We start from the raw sequence: 25807 nt of genomic DNA, 5'->3' as shown, positions 1-25807 counted from the left end.
TTCCGTGGAATACACGCTCTGAGACTGGCCTCGTCCTTTAGATCGATTTTTCCCCGTAGCCTTGATTATTCAAGCTTAAGTCATCCTCATATTCATTCTTGATTTCTTGTTCGCCTAACCATCACCCTTTTGCTCTTTTTCTAGACGCCGCAGAACTCGGGAAAGCGGTGGAGGTCAAAGCTTGCAATTCCTTACTCACCGAAGACTCTGAGCCCAGAGTCACCTTTCACCCGGAACCAGCGTCTGATTTTGGAGCACCAACTAAAGCGCGAGCAAGAAGATACCTGAGATCACTTTCGTCATCAAATCAACGAGGTCAAGGAGAGGAAAAGGAAGAGACTTAGGGTCGCCATCTACCCAGATCCAGACCCCGAGCCCAGACCAATCCCCATCGATCCCACTCTTACAGTAACAATTTCCTTCAAGCCGGGGGACCTTCTATTTTCATTGATGGGAGAACCATCGAACCCCCTTCTACCTCGTAGTAAACCTCCATTCCCACCTCGAAGAGAGAATTCTTCGAGGCCCAGCACTACTGGAGCTCGATTTATTCATTGGAGCAAATTTCTAACATCTTGGCCCTTCACAATATTGGACTATCGGGCTCACTGAGGTGTCGAGCTCTTACGTCCCTCGAGCAAAGTTGTCATGCCTTGGGAGATGGGAACCCCGACAACAAGTTGAAGTACGCGGCCTGGAGCCAGGAGCACATGAAGGCAGGGGATTTACTGCCCTTAAAGTCCTTTTTCAAGAACTTCTTGGACTTCGTTGGGCTTGCTCCTTTCCAGCTCAACACCAACTCTTACAGGGTTTTGTCAGCCCTGAGGTCGCTTTACCACGAGCTAAAGTGGGAAGGACCTTCACCACAGGAGATCCTGTATCTCTTTTGTTTGAAAAGCAATCCCTCCCGAGCTCGAGGAGGAGACGACTTCTACTACCTTTCGAGCTATCCTAAGGAGAAGAAAATCTTTGAGGATTTACCCAACCATCCCCCCGATTTTGAGAAGGCTTTCTTTTGGACAGATGGCCTGGCCCCTTCCAGATACTATTCGTTCAGACGAATTCGTAAGTATAAAAAATCTCTTCTTTTAGTGCTCGAATATTTTTTCTTAGGCTCGAATCACTCATGATACATTTATTTCTTCAGCCAATTATCATCGACCTTCTCCCTCTGATAAGATGAAAGAGCACAAGGAGACCTTGCTCCAATTACCTTACTGTAGGCGCTCCCTTTCGTATCTCCTTCATGAAGATATGCTTCGAGCTTGTAGGCTCCTGGAAAAGGATCAGTCTACCAATGACTAGTCCAACAAGAAATATACCAAGTGGGATTTTGTGCCTCTCCCAACTGGCAGTCTCCCTCCGAGGTGCAGTTCTTAGCCACAACCCACAACTCGGCATCCCAGGAGTCCGCAATCGGGGAACGAGGCCAACGACGAGGCCTTGAGATCGAGCGACAGAGGTACAGTCATCCTTAGCTCGGACTTATGCTCTCCCTCACTACTTAAGCATAAGCCAGAAAGATTAATCTTGTGTGAAGATGATAGGGACCAATTTTATGTATTGTCCTGGGTAGATGAGAGAGTACATAGATTTGATAGTTGGCTAGGGAAATATGACATTATGTATAGTCTGAACGAGGTATGGAACGGAATAGCCGTTCAATATGGGAAAAATGATTATAGAGACCTTTCGAGGTTGAATTCACGTATAGGGAAGGCACTCCCCCCGCCTCCTCTAAAGATGGGGGAATTACGTGGTCGCCGAGCACGAGCTCGGGGGAGAGTTCTAGTTAGGTTTCTCTCTACCGTCTTTTTATTCCTTGCCTGTCTGCATCATGCTAACTTTTTGTCTTGGAATATCTTATAATGTGGTGTAATTGTGCAGGAGCTATGGACTCCGACCTCGACACCGTGCTTTCCAGTGGCGAGGGGGCCCAGAGGAGTAAGCGCCCGAGGGGCTCGCGAAAGTCAGACCGACCCGCCAAGGTCCTTAAGAGGACTAAGAAGACTCCTCCTCCACCAGTTCTGTAACGCCCCAACTCCAGGGACCGTTACGATGTGCCTTGTAAACATTGCTAAACTCGCTAATCGAGTCATTTGGCCAAAATCGTGAACTAAGTATGATTAGCGGTTTAGGGAGTAAATTTTTTTGGTTAAGATGTAATGTTTCACTAGAACGTTTAATCTATACATTGGGATCCCAAAAATATAGTTTCAGAGTCTATTACAGAAAAATATTTACAACACGCCGATCTAAGCGGCAAAACAGGGTTCAACCCTAGTTCCTCTTTAAACCTCGGCCGTGGAGGACGAGCAGCTGCATATGTACACATCATCACCTAAGCTCTCCAACTCAAGGATGGTCCAGCTTTCTCTTGCCTTTACCTGCACCACATAGCACCCGTGAGCCGAAGCCCAGCAAGAAAACCCAATAAATCATGATATAATATCAACAATAATGATAATAGCCATTCAGGACCAACGGTCCAAAATAGATAGGTGACAGTAGCCAAAAGTCACAGAAGTGGGTACAACTCCCTCTAGCCATGTGACGATAGGGTCACCAGGGCTTAATTGATAAATGGTTCCTTTCATAAGTTCGATCGGGACAGGTGCATGGTGATTGGTTGCCAACATAACCTTCCTCCCGACTCTAGAGTCGTAACTATGGACAGTGTCCCCTAGCCATGTGACAAACAGTCACCGGGGCCATATGCCCTGGCTATGAACATCTGGTCCTAGACCAGGCAAGCGCTTATAGTTTTCATTGACCTTCCGGTCGGTCCAGCATTAGATCTAATCTTCATTTGGCCCGGCGTTCACAACGCTCTGCCATTCCTGACTCTTGGGTCAGTGAAACACGACCAGTGCTCAGCCCGTTGTGAACTTAACTAATAAGTCACAGCTTCACAGACGGATCTGACACCATTGCCGATTCTGACTAATAAGTCAGTGCCATACACAGGTAAGCCATGCCACCAAACATATATCACATGTCCAATATCCATAAACAAGGCATTCAACATGCTTACTTAACAGGTACTAGTACAATTAGGACCATGCACAACACAGAGGCTCAAGCTCTGAACGATATCATACCCAGTATACAAAGCATGTCCTAATCACATGTTTCTCGTGCATCACATGCATCATACTTAACAATCCAACATGCATCAATAGCAGCCATGCATGTCACGTCCAATAATCAACCAACATGCATCGAGAATAACCATGCATGTCACATACACACAGGATGCAGTTTTCTTACCTCCGGTTCGAGTGAGAGTTAGAACAAGAACAACCCTTGAGAACGATCGATCCTTAATCCTTTAACGGTCACCTAGTCATAACCAAAACAATCTCCAATTAATGAAAATTACCAAAAATAGGGTCTTAACCTAAACCCCACTCTCGGGACCTCAAAACATGCCCACATGGTGAGTAGATTCGATCCCGGGTCCTAAGGATTGAAACCCCGAGCCAAAAACCCTTAAAAACACCCAAAACAGGGTTCTGAAGGAACAGGGTAGCGCTACAACGCTGCCCTTCTAGCGCCCCAGCGCTCAAAACAAAACCACAAACAACCCAACTAAGCCCTATGTAGTGCTATAGCGCCCTCTGATGGGCGCTGTAGCGCTACCCCCAGACAGAGCCACCCCTAAAACTTCCTTCTTCGACTTCTTCAATTCTAACTCGATTCCAATGCTTCCAAATCCCATTTTTGGTGCCAAATGAACCCAAAAACCATCTCCACATGTCCTAGGGACTACAACCCCAAAAACCCTAGCCAAAATTCCACCCAATTCCCAAGTCTCCAACCCAAAAACCAGCTAAAGCTGAACTTAGAAAACAGAGCAAAAGCAAAAGTTTTAGTGGCTAGAGACTCGCCTCAATCTCGGAAACTCACCCTCTTCAATGGTGGAGTATAACCTTAGCTTGGCTAGGCTTGGTTCCTTGGCTTAATTCCTCAAACAGAGCTTGGAAATCCAAAGAGAAAAGAGGAAGAAAATCTATTGGGAGAGAAGGAAAAGAAGCTCTGTTTTTGTTACTCTTCCACAACCTTAATGGCTAATATATATCCTTTGAGGGAAAAGGACCTAAATACCCTTAGGTCTAAAATAACACCTTAACAGCCACCAAGGGCAAAACCGTTCTTTCGCACCTATTTTATTAATCACAATTAATACCCTCCAATTCCCGCTATTCTCAATAACCTCAAACACCAATAATCCATATCCCATTACCCTTTAATTCCCGGTATCATTAAATTCACCCCGAGATTCACCCCGAGCCCCGGACTTAAACCCGTTATGACTAGACCGAACACTTGCATTCCATGATCGTCTCATACCGACTAGCTTGAACCAATCCACCTTATAATGTGGCTATATTAATTAATCACAAACATGCACCCAAAATACACAATTACGCCCACAGCGATCAAATTACCAAAATACCCTTATAATTATAAATACTCCCATATGCATGCATTTACCATCATATAATAATATAATTCACATAAACATGCATATGATCATTAAATAGCATCATAATTCAATTATGGCCCTCCTGGCCTCCTAATCAAGGTCCTAACCCTTATTAGGAAATTCGGGGCATTACAACTATCCCCTCCTTACAGAAATTTCGTCCTCGAAATTTACTCAGCTCGGTATAAGAATTCCACACAATTAACTCCAACTTCTCCAAATCGCTTCCTTGACCTCACCATCTCTATAGCATTACCTTAACCCAAGGTACATTCTATTCAACAGAACTTTATTACTTCTGTCACATTCTGAACTGGCTATTCCTTACCGGAATACTTAACCTTAACCTTCAGAATCTCATAACTCAACTCAGAAGTTCCTTTAACCCATGTTCACTGCATGGAAGAACATAACTCACTGTATACAACTGCTAGTGCCAAAAGTAAAACTGATTCAGAGTCACCCTATTCAGACCCAATCAGGTTCCAACTGCTGAAACAAACTAGGGCTTAACTTGTCTTATTTCCTCACCCCTCTTCCCATGGTGATACCTTAGGGAAGATACATTCTCCTACCTGGAATTCCACATTCCTACTTCCCAGTTCAATAACACTTTTCCATTTATTCTGAAAAATGAGCAACCAAGCTTCAACCTCCAGCAATCTCACTAACCCCCTGAACCACCTCAGGATCCAGATGTACATTAACGCCTTCATCTTATAAGATGTTCCTCCAATAATAATTGGATAACCCTCTCTCTCTAATTTACCACCAGTCTGAGAGTAATAATTTGTATTGAATTTTATCTCTATTCTCATGGCCTTCTCAACCCTTCCAAAACTTGGAAGTCAAAATAAAGTCTTCACCTAATAAGATAGACCTTGAATTCCATGAAGGTGCTTTATCCTTCTTGCAAAAAGATTTGAATACCGATCAGCAGTACCATTTACTTATCCTTTCTGACAAAAATGAACTCTCTTGGACTACCAGTCCACAATGACTCAATGTCAACTCACACTGATCCATCAACCCGGGAATCCCACCCCTAACTCACTGCGATGCTCCCTTATTCCCATTATGAAATACCCAAAGGCTGTAATGACCTTGCTGATTGCTGATACTCCGTCTTGACCTGCTAACAGGTTAAGAACTTTATCACATTCCATTACGTCCCTTTTCATCTCAGGCCATCACTATAAAGATTTCATAGCCTGTTACATTTCCACGATGCCTAACTGAAGCGAATAAAAGAATAGCATGAGATTCATCTAGAATCTCCCAGATAATCTCAACGTCCATCGGATTCCAAATCCAATCTCTTATACCACAATAAATCCATATCCGTCACTGTGCAACTCTTAGCTAATCTAGCTAAAGCTTTCCATTCAATCTTGCCCATCTGTGGCTCACTTAACCATCTTTCCTTTTTATCTTTCTTGAGATAATAATCTCAAACAATAAACTGGCCACCTGGCCCACCAGAAACTCTACTCCAGTCCTGGTCAAATTCTTTAATCCACATGTTGCAGAGGCAATCACTTTTCTCTATTACTAGGATGTCACAACAAGCCACTAACTGATCCTGGTCCATAAAAGACCCAGCACTTTTTCCCCAAGGCACCTGAAATATCTTTACCATCCATGGACACTCTTGTTCCCAAGGCACTCTTCATTCTTGGCAATTCTCCGCAGAGAAAACACCACTATACCATCATCCAAAACGATCATAAATCCCATTCAAATAAACCTTTGAATGCACTATTCATTTAACTCACAAACACTTAGCGTTAAACCAATTCTCAAGATATATTCAGCACTCGCAGTGCTCTAATCTGATACCAGCACAATCTTTTACATAATTTTCTCTCTCTGATCTCTAACTGGTCTTAACCAGATCCAAGATCCACCTTAAAGGATTCCATCCTACTCAGCAACTAAACCTTTAATTCTTATAACTCCACCGAGCCACTCAAAACAATACTTACATCTAATTCTATTTCTGGCGCTATTTCAATTACCACTCTAGTTTCTTTTCATAAAAAGAAGCCCTGGCAAACCACCTGGCAACACATATTTAGAACCCACAGACCAATCCAATCTGTCCTGATCTCACCGGTACGATCCAAGTGTCATCCACCATGCTAGCTAAAAGTTCCATGCATCTCCCATGCACAAACTTTAGCTTTCACTACAAGTATTATAAGCATGCAGAATCACGCACCAAATAAACTAACACAAGGCTCTCCACTCACAAGCCCAAGAATTACTATACCTTCCTTGCCATTCAAGATTGCTCTTTAATTACTTAACCAATCCACACCCTGGATTAAACCAAAGCCTGTCATAACCAGCCTTACCAAAACCACTGATGAGTCCTTTCCATAACCCAACTCATCTCTTAAGTTGTCAATACCATATTCCATTCCCATCATAGCATAACCATGTGATCATCATATACACTATCCTTATACCCTTCCCTATATAAACCAACAAAGAAATAGCATGGCACCAAAGCCAAACAACACAACTCAAAACTCAGAACTAGAAAACTGACTTGTCACCCCCGAGGAACTAGTCTCGGTCTCTGACTCTGATTGCTCTGGAATAAACACTCGAGTTGGAATCGAGCTGTCTATCCTCCTTTGCTCAAGCTCTCTTAGCCTTGGGCAATTCTTCTTACGATGTCCAAACATCCTACATGAGAAACATGCCCTTGCTCGACATACACCAAGATGATGCCTCTTGCACCGCGCACATACTGGATATGTCTTCCGGCTTTCCTTCTTACTTGCTCCAATAAGTGGAGGTACTACAATCTGAGCTCCATGCCCTCCAGCACTCTGCTGCCCAATCTGATGTCCTGCGCTCTCAACAGCAAGAGCCTTCCCTACCACCTGTACATAGGTAGAGACTTCATGCACTGGGGCAACTCTAATGCTCTGAGCTATACCAGGATTCAATCCTTGAATAAACTTTTCCTTCCGAGCTACATCTGTGGGTACCATGTCAAAGGTAAACTTGGCCAACCCATCACATTTAGTAACATACTCGGCCACCAATGTATTACCCTGTAGAAGATTCAGAAACTCATTCATCTTAACGGTCTTGGCTACGTCACAATAATACCTCTCATTGAACAACTGCCTGAATTCTTTCCAATCCATCACAGCTGTGTCTCGTGTCTGGGATACAACCTCCCACCACGTCCGGGCATCATCCCGCAATACACATGTAGCACAGATCACCCTATCGTGACCCACCAGTCCCATACTATCAAGAATGGAACCGATCATACCCATCCATTGCTCAGCTCTGAATGGATCTAGGCCTCCCTCGAAAACTGGAGGATAAAACTTCAGGAATCTTCCACAGAGGAATTCCCATCTACTCTCAACCCTAGGCTGAGCTAAAGCTGATGCCACCCCTGGCAGAGCAAAGGAAGAAGTGCTCCCCAACAGACTCCGCTGTTGCTTCAAATGTCTAATCTCTTCCTCATGCCTCAGCAATCTTAATTCCAAATCTGTAAGCATCTGCTGAAAATTCAAAGGAGCAGATGAAGAACTAATACCCTGGCTGTAAATCCCAGCCCATATAACCACCACCAGGCCTCATTATCTGCCTTGAATATAAACCTGCTGATTGAATCTGCAGACAATAACCTGATCCATTGATCATAATAAGCATATCAAGGGCTTTCCCCCACGGAATAAATCTTACCACACCACAATCATTAACCCCCTTGCAATGCTAAAATCATTCCCATGGCATACATACATTATTCATAATCCTTGCTCTTCCAGTATTCATACCATGCCTCCAACTCCAGCATGCAAATATCACAATTATATATTCATGGAACAGGTAATCATATGATCACAATCATATATATATTCGCGGAGCATATAATCATATAGTCAAGAGCCAAGCTCTATCAGAATCTCATGCTCCCTAATACAATGTGCAGGTAAAGCATTAACATCTTATTTAAACAACTATGCACATAACTACAGAAATAGTTACCATTCCTTGAGTGAAGCTATCTTCAGTGATGAGTGTACATGCCCAGCTTGTCTTCAGGAACCATAAACCTTGGCTCGCTCTGATACCAAGTTGTAACGCCCCAACTCCAGGGACCGTTACGGTGTGCCTTGTAAACAGTGCTAAACTCGCTAATCGAGTCATTTGGCCAAAATAGTGAACTGAGTATGATTAGCGGTTTAGGGAGTAAATTTTTTTGGTTAAGATGTAATGTTTCACTAGAACGTTTAATCTATACATTGGGATCCCAAAAATATAGTTTCAGAGTCTATTACAGAAAAATATTTACAACACGCCGATCTAAGCGGCAAAACAAGGTTCAACCCTAGTTCCTCTTTAAACCTCGGCCGTGGCGGACGAGCAGCTGCATATGTACACACCATCACCTAAGCTCTCCAACTCAAGGATGGTCCAGCTTCCTCTTGCCTTTACCTGCACCACATAGCACCCGTGAGCCGAAGCCCAGCAAGAAAACCCAATAAAGCATGATATAATATCAACAATAATCATAATAGCCATTCAGGACCAACGGTCCAAAAAAGATAGGTGACAGTACCCAAAAGTCACCGAAGTGGGTACAGCTCCCTCTAGCCATGTCACGATAGGGTCACTGGGGCTTAATTGATAAGTGGTTCTTTTCATAAGTTTGATCAGGACAGGTGCATGGTGATTGGTCGCCAACATTACCTTCCTCCCGACTCTAGAGTCGTAACTATGGACAGCGTCCCCTAGCCATGTGACAAACAGTCACCGGGGCCATATGCCCTGGCTATGAACATATGGTCCTAGACCAGGCAAGCGCTTATAGTTTTCATTGACCTTCCGGTCGGTCCAGCATTAATACCCCATATGAGTCATTCAATGCCGACCTCGATTAGATCTAATCTTCATTTGGCCCAGCGTTCACAACGCTCTGCCATTCCTGACTCTTGGGTCAGTGAAACACGACCAGTGCTCAACCCGTTGTGAACTTAACTAATAAGGCACAGCTTCACAGACGGATCTGACACCACTGCCGATTCTGACTAATAAGACAGTGCCATCCACAAGTAAGCCATGCCACCAAACATATATCACATGTCCAATATCCATAAACAAGGCATTCAGCATGTTTACTTAACATGTACTAGTACAATTAGGACCATGCACAACACAGAGGCTCAAGCTCTGAACGATATCATACCCAGTATACAAAGCATGTCCTAATCACATGTTTCTCGTGCATCACATGCATCATACTTAACAATCCAACATGCATCAATAGCAGCCATGCATGTCACGTCCAATAATCAACCAACATGCATCGAGAATAACCATTCATGTCAGATACACACAGGGTACAGTTTTCTTACCTCCGGTTCGAGTGAGAGTTAGAACAAGAACAACCCTTGAGAACGATCGATTCTTAATCCTTTAACGGTCACCTAGTCATAACCAAAACAATCTCCAATTAATGAAAATTACAAAAAAATAGGGTCTTAACCTAAACCCCACTCTCGGGACCTCAAAACATGCCCACACGGTGAGTAGATTCGATCCCGGACACTAAGGATTGAAACCCCGAGTCAAAAATCCTTAAAAACACCCAAAACAGGGTACTGAAGGAACAGGGTAGCGCTACAGCGCTGCCCTTCTAGCGCCCCAGTGCTCAAAACAGAACCACAAACCGCCCAACTGAGCCCTATGTAGCACTACAACGCCCTCTGATGGGCGCTATAGCGCTACCCCCAGACAGAGCCATCCCTGAAACTTCCTTCTTCGACTTCTTCAATTCTAACTCGATTCCAATGCTTCCAAATCCCATTTTTGGTGCCAAATGAACCCAAAAACCATCTCCACATGTCCTAGGGACTACAACCCCAAAAACCCTAGCCAAAATTCCACCCAATTCCCAAGTCTCCAACCCAAAAACCAGCTAAAGCTGAACTTAGAAAACAGAGCAAAAGAAAAAGTTTTAGTGGCTAGAGACTCACCTCAATCTCGGAAACTCACCCTCTTCAATGGTGGAGTATAACCTTAGCTTGGCTAGGCTTGGTTCCTTGGCTTAATTTCTCAAACTGAGCTTGAAAATCCAAAGAGAAAAGAGGAAGAAAATCTATTGGGAGAGAAGGAAAAGAAGCTCTGTTTTTGTTACTCTTCCACAACCTTAATGGCTGATATATATCCTTTGAGGGAAAAGGACCTAAATACCCTTAGGTCTAAAATAACACCTTAACAGCCACCAAGGGCAAAACCGTTCTTTCGCACCTATTTTATTAATCACAATTAACACCCTCCAATTCCCGCTATTCTCAATAACCTCAAACACCAATAATCCATATCCCATTACCCTTTAATTCCCGGTAATGCTCTAATCATTAAATTCACCCCGAGATTCACCCCGAGCCCCGGACTTAAACCCGTTATGACTAGACCGAACACTTGCATTCCATGATCGTCTCATACTGACTAGCTCGAACCAATCCACCTTATAATGTGGCTATATTAATTAATCACAAACATGCACCCAAAATACACAATTACGCCCACAGTGATCAAATTACCAAAATACCCTTATAATTATAAATACTCCCATATGCATGCATTTACCATCATATAATAATATAATTCACATAAACATGCATATGATCATTAAATAGCATCATAATTCAATTATGGCCCTCCTGGCCTCCTAATAAAGGTCCTAACCCTTATTAGGAAATTCGGGGCATTATAAGCTCCCACTGTTACGAGCCCAGCTGTGGATCCAAATCCTTATGTCAAAACAACCACTACGGTCGTTCCTCCCTTGCCTCCTCCGATCATGGTTCACTCAACGCTTGGCCCACCTCGTAAAATGCCCTCGGCCTCCAAAACACGCCTGTTGTCGATTTCTACTCACATCAATGAGTATGTAGTCGACAATGCTGTCGGGCCCCATGAGGCTACACTTGGTTCGGACATTCTGTCCTAGGTGGGTCAGAGCTTTAGCGGCTTTGACACTCCTCAGTGGTAGTTTTTGAATAATGCTCGGGACTTCGACACACTTTACGATAAGAGTGTCGAGCTCACTGCTGCGGTAACTTCTCTCATCTTATTATTAGTTGTATTTGTGCTTAGTGTATGTTCTAATTTGATTTCTTTGTGTGTCAAGATCTTGCTGTCTCTGCTCAGCTTAATTATAAGTTGAACAATGAGGTCCATTCGAACATGTCCTATGCCCAAGAGTCAAAGGATCTCCAACTTAAGCTTACTGGCGAGCTCAAGGCCGCAAAGGCAAAGATGGAGGCTGAAGCTGAATAGATGAAGGCCAAGACATCCAAGCTCGAGAAGGTAAATGCCCGGCTCGTGGAGCTTGAGAGGATCAATGCCAAGCTTGAGGAGGAGAAAGCGGCCACTTTCGAGATAATGGAGCGAGAAAAGGCTCGTCTTCTCGCAGAGTTCACGGAGAAGAAGGATCGGGCGGTCGACCTGGCCATGTATAGGATCTGGGCCAGTTATGCCGACCTTGATACCAGCTTCCTAGGCTCTTTCGAGGAAGAACTCATGGCCAAATGGCAGGCTCGTCTCGATGCAGAGGAAGTTGCTCGGGAGGAGGCAGAGAGGGCCAAGACAATTTATAGCTCATGTAAGAGCTATTTTTCTTTTATTCATGATATTTATAATACCGTTTTTTACTTTACTTTAATATTTCTTTACATTTCTTAAGATGAAATGTTTCAAGCAATTTATATTAAAGTGTCCTTATGTCTGTTTATTCATACAAACATATGGTGGATTTTAAGCTCGAGCTTCAATGCATTCATGCACAGTTTGCATGAGATATCTGTATCCGATCTCGTTATTTGTCAAGGTCGAAACTTACTTTTACCATGCACCCGAAAGTACTTATATGGCATGTAACGTAGGTGGTTTAGTTATATCTTGCTTTTTTAGTTACTTTTCCTCGTCCTTGGGTAGCTCACCAAGGTTATGAGGTCGAAACAATCTTTTTGCAAGTTATTCCAGCCTCGATCTCGACTCGACTTGAAGTAGGTTTATTTATGTTCCAACTTACTATCGATTAGTTTTGGCTGGTTTGTTCCAAACCTATTCAGGTCGTGTTTTTGGTTCGTAGTCCATACACTTTTATTTTTGATCTAGTTATGTCTTCGATCGCACATTTGGTTTTATCCAAATTACTTTGCCTTGCGCATTTGGTTATATCCAAACACTTTTATTTTTAATAATTTGGTTATGTCCAAACTATCTTAGCTCGCATTTTGGTTATATCCAAACACTTTTATTTTTAATAATTTGGTTGTCCAAACTATCTAAGCTCACGTATTTGGTTATATCTAAACACTTTTATTTTTAATAATTTGGTTGTGTCCAAACTTCTTAGCTCGCATATTTGGTTATATCCAAACACTTTTATTTTTTTCGTATATGCTATTTTATTTTTTCAAGCTGACGGTATATATACCACTAATGCCCCCTTAATATCCTATGAGTGTAACCATAGGTTATTACATCAAGAGAGTTTGCAAAAAATACAGCATATTGAAACGAAAATGAAGTTTATTCAGAATTGAACAATTTATTGATAGAAACATAGTAAAAATAAACAAGCATGGTTACAGGTGTCATTGTTCCTACACTATTGATAGTAAGGTCACAGATGTTCGCCATTCCATGCTCGTGGTACCAGATCTCCATTCAATCTTGCCAATGTGTAGATGCCAGGTCAGATAACTGATTCGATCTGATAAGGTCGTACCCAATTAGGCCCGAGCACGCCGACAATTGGGTCTCGTGTAGCTAAGAACACACACCTTAGCACCAAATCGCCCACACCGAATTTTCTATGTCGAACCCTCTTATTGAAATACCAGGTAGCTCGCTGCTAGTATGCAGCATTTTTTAGTTGAGCCTCGTCCTTTCTTTTTTCAATCAGGTCTAGATTTACTTCAAGCTGGGATTGGTTCGAGGCTTGGTCATAAGTGTGGGTTCGAATGGTGGGTATTTCGACCTCAATTGGCAGCATAGCCTCGCATCCATATGCCAGCGAAAAAGGGGTATGTCCCGTTGATGTACGAGCTGTTGTTTGATATGCCCACAAAACATGGGGCAATTCTTCAGGCCATTTCCCCTTAGCTTCTTCCAACTTCTTCTTTATAGAACTCTTCAGGGTTTTATTTACAGCCTCGACTTGGCCATTCGCTTGGGGATGGGCCACATAGGAGAAGCTTTTCATTATCTCATTTTTTTCGCAAAAGCTGGTAAACAATTCGCTATCGAATTGGGTACCATTATCGGACACTATTTTCCTTGGCATCCCATATCAGCAGATGATGTTCTTAACCACGAAGTCCAAGACTTTCTTCCTGGTAATTGTCGCCAGAGGTTCGCCTCGGTCCACTTCGTAAAGTAATCTACTGCGACTATTGTGTACTTGACTCCGCCTTTGCTAGTTGGCAATGAGCCTATGAGGTCAATTCCCCAGACTGAAAATGGCCATGGGGAGGTCATCATAGTTAGTTCGGAAGGTGGAGCTCGAGGGATTGTGGCGAACCATTGACACTTATCACATTTCTTAACGTAATCAAACGAATCTGCTTTGATGGTAGGCCAGAAGTACCTTTGGCGTATGATTTTCTTGGATAGGCTATGCCCCCCAGTGTGGTCTCCATAGAATCCTTCATGAATCTCTTCTATGATCTTCTTAGCCTCGAGTGGAGTCACACATCGGAGTAATGACATAGAGTATCCTCTTCTATATAGCCTTCCATCCACAATGGTGTACCTAGGAATCTGATATATCAGTTTTTGAGTTTTGGTCCGTTCTTCTGGGAGAATGTCGGTTTCAAGGTACTCAATTATTGGAGTCATCCAGGTTGGCTCGGAGTTAATCATGCAGACATCTTCCTGTTCAGGCTCGCTTATACTGGGTGTCGATAGATGTTCGATTGGCATGACATTCAGCTTGTCAACCTCGGTGGATGTGGCAAGCCTGGCTAAGGCATTTGCATTCCAATTTTGCTCTTGGGGAGCCTGTTCTATCGTGTAAAATTCGAAATACTCAAGTGCTGCCTTTGCTTTTTCTAAATATGCTGCCATTCTCGTCCCACGAGCTTGGTATTCCCCTAAGATTTGGTTGATCACCAACTGGGAGTCACTGTAGCAATGTATCGCCTTAGCCTTGAGTTCCTTGGCTATTCGAAGTCCTGCCAGTGGAGCATCATATTCAGCCTCGTTATTGGATGCTTCGAAGTCAAATCTCAAAGGAGAGTGAAATTGACTTCCTGTTGGGGTGATCAGTAATATTCCTACCCCCGACCCATTTTCATTGGAAGACCCATCAACATAAAGTTTCCACAACTCGCGGGCTGGGGTTATAACTTCATCGTTAGTCATTCCAGTGCATTCCACTATGAAGTCTGCCAGGGCCTGTCCTCTTATGGTTGTCCTCGGATGGTAGGTGATCTCAAATTGTCCGAGTTCAATGGCCCATTTTAGTAATCGACCGAGGCTTCTGGCTTGGATAACACTTGTCGTGGTGGTTGATCGGTCCGCACATGGATGGAGTGCGCCTGGAAGTAAGGTCGGAGCTTTCGAGATGAGTGGATTAGGCTGAGAGCCAACTTCTCCATTAGGGGGTATCTCAATTCTATACCCAGTAACCTTTTGCTGACATAGTATACTGGCTTTTGCACCTTCTGTTCTTCTCGGACGAGCACGACGCTAATGGCGTGCTCGGTCGTAATGAGATATAGATACAAAACTTCTCCCGTGATAGGTTTTGACAAGATAGGAGGTTCCGTGAGGTGCTTCTTGAGCTCCTAAATAGCTAGCTCGCATTCTTCTGTCCACTCGAATTTTTTGCCTCCTCTCAAAAGGTTGAAAAATGGGAGACATCGGTCTGTAGATTTTGAGATAAACCTACTTAGTACCGCCATTCGTCCAGTCAAACTTTGGACATCCTTATGCTTTCGAGGTGAGGGCATATCAACTAAAGCCTAGATCTTTTATGGATTAGCCTCTATTCCCCGGGCATTCACAATGAAACCTAGGAACTTCCCTGATGACACTCCAAAAGAGCACTTCTGGGGGTTGAGCTTCATAAAGCTCCAGCATTCTTTAGTCCGAACGGCATGACATTGTAGCAATATAGTCCTTTGTCTGTCACAAAACTTGTATGCTCTTAGTCTAGGGCATGCATGGCAATCTGGTTATATCCAGAATAAGCATCCATGAACGACATAAGTCCATGCCCAGCTGTGGCATCTACGAGCGGGTCGATCCGAGGTAGGGGAAGCATTCCTTAGGGCAAGCCTTATTAAGGTCTGGGTAATCAATACAGGTTCTCCATGTCCCGTTAGGTTTCGAAAGTAGCATCGGGTTGGCGACCCAAACAGGGTAGAAGGCATCTCGTATGAATCAGTTTGCCTTTAACCTGTCGACCTCTTCCTTTAGGGCCTTCTTTCTATTGTCGTCCAGGAGTCTTCACTATTACTGCTTCGGGGGGAAGCTCTTGTCAATATTTAGAGTGTGGCGTACCACATTTAGATTTATCCCTACCATGTTCGAATGTGACCATGCGAAAACATCCTGGTTCTTCAAAAAGCAAATTAATTGCTATTTTGTTTCTTCCGGAAGGTTTTTCCCTACCTTCACTGTCCTCGGGTGGTCTACTTCTTCGAGCATGACCTCTTCGAGCTCTTCTAATGGCTCGAGGTCATCTCTTTCCTCTATTCTCGGATCAATTTCTTCGTCTATCTTGAAGACTATCCCATCCTTATTCTGAATTATGAAAAGTGTTTGTGCACTTGTCTTTTTCTTTCCTCTAATGGAAATGCTATAGCATTCCCTTCCTGCGATCTGGTCTCCTTTCAGTGTCCCGATGCCACTAGAAGCCGGGAACTTGATGGCCAAGTGCCTCACAGACGAAACTGCCCCCAGCCTTACTAGGGCGAGTCTCCCGAGCAGTACATTGAAGGCCGATGGTAGATCCACTACTACGAATTCCATCATCCTTGTTGTTGAGACCGGGAAGTCTCCCAAGGTTACAGGGAATCGATGGATCCTATACAGGCAATCCCTTCTCCTAAAAAGTCGTACAATGTCGTTGCACAAGCCTTTAGGTCACGAAGCATGAGTCCCATCTTTTCAAAGGTGGCCTTATAAAGGATATTCATTGAGCTCCCGTTATCAACCAGGACTCGGTGAACCCTCTTGTTCGCGAGCTGAAGGGTGATGACCAGTGAGTCGTTGTGAGGAAATTGCACATGAGACGCATTGTCCTCAGTAAAAGTGATAGGTTGAGATTCAACCCTCTGCTATTTTGGAGCTCTGGGTTCGGGTTTGTAAGGGGACCTGTCACTAGTTTTTAGCCCATTCATGTATCGTTTCTGGGCGTTCCTGCCCGATCCTGCAATATGCGGTCCCCTCGAGATGGTTACGACATCTTCTCCATCAATCGGAGGGGGTCGCTTGTCCTCCCTTGCTCGGGAGTTGCTGTTTTGGGCAGGCGATACTGCTACTGCCCTCTGGCTGGTAGAAGCCTCATTGGGGTTTTGGTTCCTTACATATTGCCTAAAATACCCTCTCGAGATCAGGCCTTCAATCTCGTTCTTTAGTTGCCTGCATTCATCGGTTGTATGTTTGACATCTCTATGGAATCTGCAGTATTTGCTGGAGTCTCTCTTCGCTTTCTGGTTCCTCATGGGGTCCGGACGCCTGAAAGGGACCTGGTTTTCATTAGCCAGGTAGATATTCTCTCGAGACTCATTGAGCTCGGTATACACTTTGTACACGGATAAATATCTTTCCCCTTTCTTCTTCTTTCGCCCTTCCGCCTCATGATTATTCCGTTCATTCTTCTTTCTTTTGGAAGGGTTGTCCACAGGGGTTTTGAGGCCGTAGGATCCGCCGACGTCGAGGCAGAGTTTACGTTTGTTGTTGTAGTTATGGGTTGAGAGGCCATATTTAATGTTGACCCCGCCTCTTCTACATTAACAAACCTCTGAGCTCGTCGATTGAACTCGGTTAAGGACCTCACGGGTTTCCTCTGCATATCTTCCCAGAGAGGGCTTCCAGGCATCACTCCGGCTTGGACATCCATTAAATGGCCGTTGTCATCTACGTCACAAGCTCGGGCGACTTCCAAATTAAACCTCGTAAAGTAACTTTTCAATGTTTCATTTGGCTGCTATCGAACATTGGTCAAGGCAGACGACTCGGGCCTTATTTCGACCATGGATTTGAATTGCTTCTTGAAATCTCTAGACAATTGATCCCAAGAAGCAATCGAATGCCTCTTATATTTTTAAAACCATTTTTTTGCTGGTCCTATGAGCGAGGCTGGAAACAGCATGCACCTGAGCTCGTAGCCCACATTACTCGCTCTCATAATTATATTGAACGTACTCAAATGACTGTATGGATCGGAATTCCCATCAAATGGTAGGACATGAGGATTTCGAAATCCCTGAGGATACGGGTTGTTGGAAATATGGGGGGCGAAGGGCTCGAGTTCTTCATCGAAATCCTCATCCCAATCCCCACCCCGTTCACTTTGTAAGAGCCTGAATGCTCTTTCCTGTTGTTCAATCCTTTCTTGGACTGGATCCACGAGGGTTCTGACTTGAAACTGGTTATCGTTGATCACAATCCCAGTTTCGCGCCTCTGCATAGGATTCTTGCATCCATTGAGGTGATCCCTCAGATCTGGGTTCGAGGGGTTATCATTACCCCGATTATGGTTCACGTTTTCTCATAAATCTGGGTGATCCCTTTGATTCCCAGTATTTCTGCATCCCTGGTCATACATACTGACCAATCTAATGTCTCCCGAGCCTTCACTGACATGGTTCGTCGCGTGGTTGTTTCGAGATGGGTTCCTTTCTGGTTTCCTCCTCTCAATAGTATGAGACTAAGACATTTGGCTTCTCGTGGGTTGGGTACCTCTATGCTCCCTAGCAGCTTCCCCATCCCCATGTTTTTTCTCAGCTCGCCTTTCTCTATCACCCCGAGTCGGTTGTGTGTTTCTCCGAGTTGGTGAGGGATACATTATCAGCGATGGTGGGTGCATTATGGATGATGGTGGCTGCCATCCATTACGGGGCCTTGAAGGTTCCGAGTTTGCCCGAGCTGGTTCAGGAACGTTTTGCGCGTTACCAGGATTTTGGGTCCGAGCCTCCGTGGGGACTCAGTTATTCCCTATCTCAGCCGGTACCTCTACAGTTGAGTTGGTAGGAGCTCCAGCCCAAGTACTTCTCCGGGGCCTTGAGGGAGCAGGTTGTTCTGCTAGTGGCGGAGGTTGCTCCGTTCTTCGGGTGGCAGCATTTTTGCGAGGTCTCCCACGAGGCCTGCGTGGGGGAATATGGGCGTCCTATAGAGGCGGAGCTTGGGCCTCTGGCGGAGGTGGGGCCTGAGCCGCCTGCGCCTCGGCAACCAATCTAGCCAGCTCCACATTACATATCTTGGCCTCCGCCAACTGCTTTCGCAGTTGATGATTTTCAAGCTCCACAATAGGGACATATCGTTTAGGGTTGTAATACATGTCCCCGTCGTCCCTAATGGTTGGTGGTCCCCGAGATTCGGATGAGCCACTCCTCTCATCAGGGTCCGAATTCCCCATAGGCTGCTTCCCAGGGCGCCGGGGGTAGTCAGCTTCCTCTAAGATTTCCTCCTCAGGGACATTGGGATCATTCACGACCATAGTCGATTCAGGGAGGCTTCTTCGACTGAATAGACTTACGCACGTACTGCTTGATGCTCTCAATGAAAGCACCAAACTGTTGACGCCCTTTTTCGTCAACTTAAATCATAGAGCAATTAAACAATGTAAACTATGAAGCAAATGGATGATGAAGAGAAACAAGAAGATTTTTAGGTTGTTAAGCAGTGAATTCTACCTAGTCCACGAGTCTATATTATTAAGACTTGGAGTTTATGGAAATTCTTCGGAGATGAATTACGCAGAGTTTTCTCTCAAGAAATCAGATATCAGAGCATCGGTCCCTCACAAGTGGTGATTCCTTCTCTATTTATAGGGAAGGTGACAGAGTTCATTCCCACATATTTCAGGAAGATATTCTGTATATCGATTGAAATAATGATACTAAATGCAATATCTCCTATATACATGGAAACATCCCATGAAAATCGGGAACGGATAACAGATTAAATGGTATCCCTTAAATATTGTGATTACACAACAATAAACATGTTCACACGTAATGGGCTATCCCAGGTGACTCATCAGGTCTTCGAGATCAACAATTGGCATTGTGACTGTCAAGACTTATGGAACTGTTACGAACTTGCCACCCAACTTCAGGCCATGCTCGGGATAGGTAGGTACTGTTGAAGTTGTCACACCCGAGCTTGCACTTCGTAAGTTCGGACTATCTCATCTAAAGAACATCGGTAAAAGATATATCCCAGTGTCGTGCCATTTAAAACTCAGAAAATATCCCGAGGTTACACATCTTCGAGGTCATTGTTTTACTTCAGAGATTTTATGGCTGGCCATATGATGTTTTCATACATTTCGAGCTCACACCTGACGAGCCCAATTTTCAGGGTCATAACCTCTTGTCTCGAAATCTGGGTGTAACAATATACACTCTCAAAAATCACCATATTGAATCTAAAACCTCATATTTTCTCTAAAACTATATAAAAATCTGTAGGTATTTATTTGAATAAAAATATCATTTTAATGCATTTTAAAGTTCCATTTAATTTCTTAAAACATTATAGCACTTGCAAAATTATTTAAGCATGCAAAAACATTATTTTCATCATATTCTAAACCATTTAAACACCAAAATCAGCAAGCTTATCAAATCAAAAAGCCATCTTTTACATCATGCTGCACAAAATTTACATCATTACCATAAATGTTTAAATCTACAAAACACAAACCCTAGCATGTTCCTAATATGCATGGATGATACGAAATCAAACAACTCATCATGCATTACATCCTTTTGCCAAAACCCTCATGAATTAAACAAAAATATAAAACAAAATTTCTCATTTACATTCACCTGCATCCTAGCATGTTCCTATCATCACCCATGCATGCAATAACCTATTGATACATAATCTCATAAACATATTCATCCAATTTCGTGGATTCAATCATCAAGGGTCCAAATTACTATAATACCAAAATTAATATGGGGTCTTAGAACATGGATCCAACATAAAAACATAATAACAATAACAAAACATAATGGGGAGTCCTAGACATGCATAGGCCGAAACATACATAAACACAAACAAAAAATACCATCAATCATCATACTTAGCAAATCAATACCAAATCCCTTCATACATTAAATCACAAAACCCTTCATGCATTGAACCACCATAACCCTTCATCCTTTGATCAAAATAACATACCACCAACAATTAAAAGGAAAAACAAGACAATATAATATTACAATTCACTAATCTTTAATCTCCCCAAGAAAACAAAATCAACACATAGATTGAGGGAGGAGTCCAATACCTTCCTTGAGAGAACACAAGAACCAACACTCAAATGGAAATCACTCTTGAATACCCTAGGGTTTTTTTTTCGAAACCCATGAGAAGAAGAACACAAAAACTTAGGATGGTGGGGAAGAGAAACCTTAGACATAAAAATTAATAAATGATCAACAATATAAAAACCATACCCATGACTTCCCAAGACCTTCTTCTTCTGCCTCCTTTCTTTTCTTCCTTTCTCTCCTTCTCTCTCTAGAACACGCCTCTCTCTCTCTCTCCTTCTGTCTAGGCTAACGGCACCAATTGAGCATAATGCTCTCTTTCTTTTTCCTTCCCTCTTTATTCTAATCTACCCATAATAGCCTAAGGAAAATAATTGGTAAGTTTCCTAATTGTACATATTTTATTTTAATTTGATTTATTTATTTGAAGAAGAAAAAAAAAGAAACAAAATAAATGGGACAACTCAATTTCCTCCATTCCCTCTTGTCGTCCACCCTTGTTGCCCTTTCTCTCATTTATTATTTTTTTAATTAAATAAATAATTCTAATAAAAAGGAAACTAAAGTGTGTAGAAAATTTTACACAAGTGCACCATGCAACCATGCACATGCACACACTTAATCACTAGGGTGCATCACTACCTACCATGCACCTTAGTGCATTCAAACAAAACTCAATTATTCACTTTTAAAATAAATAAATAAATAACAATAAAAAATTAAATTCACAAAAATTCTACCAAAAACTTCTAACAATTAATTTTAAACAAATAAATAAAATAATTCACACTAACAATTTAATAAAACAAAGCACAAAATTTAATAACTAAAAAAAAATTGGTGCGCTACAAATATACCCTCCGTAAAGGAATTTCTTCCTGAAATTCTTTCTTACCAAATAATTCAGGGTGTCTTTCTCTCATGTCTTCCTCCAACTCCCATGTTGCTTCTAGTTCTATACTATTCTTCCAGAGGGCCTTAACTAGTGGAATCCTTTTGGATCTCAGTTCCTTGACTCCCTTTTCAATAATGCGCTCAGGTTATTCATAATAACTTAGGTCCTACTTTAGCTGTAACGGCTCGTAACTCAAAACATGAGAGGGATCTGACACGTACTTATGCAACATCGAGATGTGGAAGACGTTATGCATTTCGGCTAGTGCTAGGGGCAGTGCTAAACAACAAGAAACTTTCCCTACTCTGTCAAAGATCTCAAATGGATCTATATATCTAGGGCTTAACTTCCTTTTCTTTACAAAACACATAACACCCTTCATCGATGAGACTTTCAAGAAAACAAACTCGCCCACTGAAAAATCGATGTCCCTTCTCTTAAGGACAACATATCTCTTTTGCCTACTCTCAGCGGTAAGCATCCTTTGGCGAATCTTCTCGATTGCCTCACTGGCTTCCCTAACTGCCTCGGGGGCTAAAATCTGCTTCACCTAAACTTCATCCCAGTGTAAAGGAGATATGCACTTGTGCCCATAAAGCATCTCACAGGAAGTCATCCCAATAGTAGTATTATTATAAGAGAACTCCGTTAGGGGTAAGTATCGGTTCAAAGACTTTGAAAATTCCAAGGCATGGCATCCCAACATGTCCTCTAGAATTTGTATAGTTCTCTCCGACTGCCCATTGGTCTGAGGATGAAACGTGGTGCTAAACTTTAGCCTTGATCCCATAGCTCTCTGTAGTCCCTTCCAAAAGTTTGATGTGAATACTGACCCTCGATCTGAAATTATCGACTTTGGCACCCCATGAAGTCTCACTATCTCACTTACATACAATTCTGCATATTGATCCGCCGAGTATGTGGTCTTAACTGGCAGGAAATGGGCAGACATAGTGAGTATATCCACTATTACCCACACAGAATCATGCTGCTTGGAGGTTCTGGGTAACCCTACCACAAAATCCATTACTATATCTTCCCATTTCCATTCAGGAACGTAGAGCGGTCGAAGTAACTCTGCTGGCCTTTGGTGTTCTGCTTTGACTTGCTGATAGGTCAAACATTTGGAAACAAACTCAGCAATATCGCTTTTCATTCCATGCCACCAGTATAGCGCTTTAAGGTCTTGGTACATCTTTGTGGACCCTAGGTGTAAGGAATAGGGGGTTGCATGCGCCTCTTTAATAATACTTTCCTTAATCTCAACATTATCAGGCACACAAATCCTATCCTTGTATCTCAGCAATCCACCATTGGACATTGTGAAGTCACTGCTACCACTTTCTTGTACCAAAGCCTCTTTCTTCATTAGGGCTTCATCCACTTTCTTCCCTTCTCGAATTTGTTTTAGTTGGGAGGATTGTAATGTGAGGTTTGCTAGGCTTCCTGTCACAAGTTCAATGCTGGCGTTTATAATCTCCTTTTGAAGAGGCATCTCTATTGTATGTAGTGCTGAGACATTCCCATGTCCCCGCCTACTCAATGCATATGCAACCACATTGGCCTTGCCTGGGTTGTATAGAATCTCACAATCGTAGTCCTTCACTAATTCCAACCACCTTCGCTGCCTTATAATCAGTTCATTTTGCATGAAGAAGTACTTCAAACCTTTGTGGTTAGTGTAGATTTTGCACTTGTCCCCATATAGGTGATGTCTCCATATCTTTAGTGCGAACACCACTGCTGCCAACTCAAGATCATGAGTGGGATATCGTTGTTCATAGTCTTTGAGTTGTCTGGAAGCATAAGTTACTACCTTCCCATCTTGCATTAACACACACCCTAAGCCATTCTTTGATGCATCAAAATACACCACAACTTCCCTGCCCTCTGTGGGAACACAAAGGATAGGCGCTGAAATCAACTTATCCTTCATGGTCCGAAAGCTTTCTTCACATTTCTCAATTCATGCAAACTTCTGATGTTTGTGAGTTAAGTTGGTTAAGGGTGTGGCGATCTTTGAAAAACCCTCGATGAACTTCCTGTAATAACCCGCCAATCCTAAGAAGCTTCGAACTTCTGAAGCATTCTTCGGCTGGGGCCAGTCTCTAACGGCCTCGATCTTTGATGGATCTACTGGTATCCCATTCTTGGATACTATATGCCCTAGGAAAGTTACCTGTTCCAACCAAAACTCACACTTAGAGAACTTAGCGTATAGCTGATGTTCTCATAGTCTTTTCATAATCAACCTCAAATGCTCCTCATGCTCCTCCTTGGTCTTCAAGTAAATAAGGATATCATCTATGAGCACTACCACAAACTTGTCCAAATAGTCCTTAAATACCTTGTTCATCATATCCATAAATCTTGTTGGGGCGTTAGTTTGTCCAAAAGGCATCACTAGGAACTCATAGTGCCCGTAGCGAGTTCTAAAAGCCATTTTCGGAATGTCTACCTCTTTCACTTTCAACTGATGGTATCTGGATCGTAAATCACTCTTTGAGAATATTGCTGCCCCTTCCAGTTGATCAAAAAGGTCATCTATCCTAGGCAAAGCATACTGTTCTTAATGGTGACCTTATTGAGCTCTTGGTAATCAATGCACATTCTCATACTCCCGTCCTTCTTTTTCAAAAATAGGATTGGTGCTCCCCATGGCGAATGGCTAGGTCTTATGAACCCCTTGTCCAACAACTCTTGTATCTGGTTCTTAAGTTCCTTCGATTTCGTAGGTTCCATTCGATAAGGCGCTTTAGAGATCGGTGATGTTTCTGGTGCAAGCTCGATCACCAACTCAATTTCTCTGTCCATGGGTAATCTTGGTAATTCCTTGTGAAACACCTCCAGGAACTCACAAACAATATGCACATTTTCTAGTTTTAACTCTGAATCCTTGGATTTATCCACCACACTAGCCAGAAATGCCGAACAACCATGTTGCATCATATTTCGTGCTTCCAATGCAGATATTATGGGTGTTCAAAAACCCACTGCCTCTCCTCTAAAGGAAAATACCTCTTCTTCTTTTGGTCTGAACTCCACAGTCTTCTTCCAACAGTCTATCGTTGACCCATGTTTGGATAACCAATCCATGCCAAGTATGACATCATAATCTAGTATATTCAGTTCTATAAGGTCTGTTGGGCACTCCCTGCCTTCTATCGTTACAAGCGTTGACGGTAACCACCTAGTTGACAACATCATATCTCCCGATGGCAACATTGTACTAAAGCTATGCTCAAACAGTTTGCAAGGAATACTCAACTTATCAATAACATTCATGGAAACATAAGAGTGAGTCACTCCAGAGTCAATGAGGACTCTACACATCATACCAGATATAGGGAGCTGACCTGTGACTACGATGTTGTTGTTTGTTGCTTCATTCTGAGTTAAGGCAAAAACCTGTGCTGGAACCAGATTGCTATTACTATTTTTTCCCGCCTTCCATTGTGGACAATTCTTCCTCAGATGTCCTACCTGAATGCACTTACAACATTTATTGGTGTCGGCCTAGCATTCTCCCGGGTGTCTTTTTAAACATTTAGGACAAATGGGGTGCTCTACTCGGTTGCCTTGATGATTCCCACGGTTCCGATCATTAAAGCGATTGTTGTGGTTGTTGGGTTTCTGAGTGTTGTGACTGTTGTTATTCATGGCCAGAGGTCTTGGTCTCTGATCAGTGCCACTATTCTGCCCTTCATTAGCTTTCCTTTTGTTACCCTCATTGAAGCCCTTGTTTCAGTAGTTCTCTTTTCTGGCAGCATTATCCTTCCATATCCGATCTTCCAAATATTCTGCTTCAAGTGCTCTATCAAGTACTTTTGCATAATTGACCACTTCAGCACTGGTCATCATAACATCCCTAGCGATCATCGGCTTGAGTCCCCTCACGAACCTTTAGACTCGTAGAGT

Source organism: Humulus lupulus, chromosome 9, assembly GCF_963169125.1.
Source record: "Humulus lupulus chromosome 9, drHumLupu1.1, whole genome shotgun sequence".
NCBI lineage: Eukaryota > Viridiplantae > Streptophyta > Magnoliopsida > Rosales > Cannabaceae > Humulus > Humulus lupulus.
The sequence above is the reverse complement of the archived record's forward strand: the minus strand, read 5'-3'. Positions refer to the sequence as shown.